This window comes from Montipora foliosa, chromosome 9 (assembly GCF_036669935.1).
Source record: "Montipora foliosa isolate CH-2021 chromosome 9, ASM3666993v2, whole genome shotgun sequence".
In the NCBI taxonomy this organism is placed as follows: domain Eukaryota; kingdom Metazoa; phylum Cnidaria; class Anthozoa; order Scleractinia; family Acroporidae; genus Montipora; species Montipora foliosa.
In genome coordinates this window covers 17,434,012-17,436,352 of record NC_090877.1, presented here as the reverse complement: position 1 = coordinate 17,436,352, position 2,341 = coordinate 17,434,012, and the positions used below count along the sequence as shown (strand labels likewise).

General features: G+C 41.8%; 1 pseudogene; it reads right to left on the bottom strand.

Moving 5' to 3' along the window:
* Positions 1-363: 363 nt before the first annotated feature.
* The window catches only part of LOC137971523 (uncharacterized), a 2,453-nt pseudogene continuing 475 nt past the window's right edge, over positions 364-2,341 (bottom strand).

The following is a 2,341-nucleotide window of genomic DNA, read 5'->3' as shown; positions in this document are numbered from 1 at the left end:
TCAGTTCATTACTATATGCAGTATTACTAAAAATAATAATTTTATAATAACTGTTTCACCGGTGTCTGACATTTGCAGACTGGCTACAAATAGTGCTGATAAACAGTATTTAAGTCTAAGAACCCATTTCAAATAGCGCTGATAAACAGTATTTAAATACTGTTTCTCAGCGCTATTTGAAATGGGTTCTTAGACTTAAATACTGTTTATCAGCTCTATTTGTAGCCAGTCTGCAGTCTGCAGTCTGCAAATGTCAGACAGCGCTGTTTCACTAATCGTCGTTGCAAGGACAGCAACGACGCAGCTCAACAAGGACAACTTCTCTACAGTTAATCTCTACAGTTCTTCACATGTGCCTGCATGGTTTCAAAATAAACAAACACTGCAAGAAAGGGAGGGTAGGCATTTTGAGACACAAGCAAATATGAAAGTAAACCCACCCTTCTCTGTGCTTTCCTTTATTTATACACGTCTTTGTCAGTTTATTACTCTGCACACTGAAGCAACAGCTCGAAAATTCTTCACTATCAGTCTGTGACCACCTCCGCCACCAGCGTTTCTCATAAATCTCTAGAAATCTCCCGCCCTGGCCTCGGTCACAACTGGTTGTTGTACAAGGACAAATTCTTGTGTTTTCTCATAGTGCTCTGCCATGCCAAACAATTGCCGCTGTTCTGCAATCTTCTTTGGTTTTCCATTGGCAACAGGTCGCATTAAAATCAGAAACAGCTCTCGCTTGCAATTTCCCCAGCCTTGATCCTGCCAGGTTACGGATAAAGTCAGTTTCGTTACAGTACTGGAAAGTTCTGGGGCGTCAAAATATACGTCAGGACGAAAATCTCCTCCGGGCGGGCCGTTGATGTGAAAATCGTCGCCCAACCATTCCTCGTTGACTAGTTGAACTCGTGGCATAACCGAGTGCAAGCGTCTGGAGGTACGGCCCAATCGCACAATATCTTCAGGAAAGAGGAACCGAGCTATATGTAGCAAAGCTAATTCTGGTAAACTCTCCATGGATGTATACAATTGTCAGTCGTAACTCTCTGAGATCGACAACTGTGCAAATGTTGCAGAAATCTGTCCAACGCCGGAAGTGAAAATTTCGGGGAAATTGTCCCTTTTTCTTTTTAAAAATGATGACGTTGTAAACAAAAATACATCATTGAACGCCGCGAAACACATTTAAATACATAAATATAGAAAAATTTTGCTCAAATGTTCAACAACATGCTGTTCACGATCTCTTTTAATCCCCGTGAGATCATAGAGATATCGAAAGCCTCTGAACAGCCGCCATCTTGTCTGCAGAAGTAAGCGGGATCTGGGGCGAGCGAAACGAAGCAGGGAGTGAGCACCCTCTCGGGCTCCCTCTCGGTAGATTTGTCGCTCTCCTGTGAAAACTGGAATGAGTTAGAACCCAGGTTGCTGACCAGCGGTTTTCGTTAAAACAATGGTTTTCTGGGGTGCTCATTCTCGCAGGCTCAGAAAACCTGACACCGGACCAAAATGGCAGAAGACAAAAGAACCATTGTTATTCTGATTAGTCCTTAAAGGGAAAGTACGGCCTAGGAAGAGTTTCTTTGAATCGAAAGTTCTTTACCTGCATTGTCATACTTGACCACTCATTTGGGCTTAATGTGTCTAAATAGCGAACAATAACACTTCAAAAATGGGCAACTTTAAATTGAAATCCGCCATCTTTTTTTTTGTGTATGCAAACGAGGCTATGACGTAGCAATAGTCAAAGATTTCTCCGAAAAAAAAGAGAAAACACAACCGAGGAGAGCGATACTTTGGGGACTTGAATCTTAATCCAGAGGAAAAATTGTATTAATATTAGCTCCACCATCAGAACTGATTTACCTCGTGGTCGTTAAACAAGGTTTTATAGGTGAGTTATGTGCAGGAGTTTTACAATCTCGTACCCAGAGTCCTCGGGCTTTTTGGCCAGCAGCTGAGCGCCCGGAGAGACTCTGGGATAATCGACTTGAACTATATTTTTGATTGGCCGCTTGCGTAACAATGGCAGTCCGACAGGAAGTCGGTAAGTAATTCGGAAGCCCCAGAATTTGGAGGGAGATTCAAAATCTAAAACTAGTTTCAGTGCTGTTTGTGTTTTTTCTACCTCAGAAATATATAAATCACAAAAATAAAAAAACCACGAGGTTTGAATTGTGTCTTATACCGTACGGGAATTTTCCCACGCTGCTAAAAAGTGATTACTGTTGCTGTTGCAAAAGTACCATGGGAAAACATTATATCAGAGGCAGGCAAAGCTCGCGTCACTACAGACAGCCGTTGAAAATTTAAACGAGTTATAAGACTTTGTATGGGAAATAAA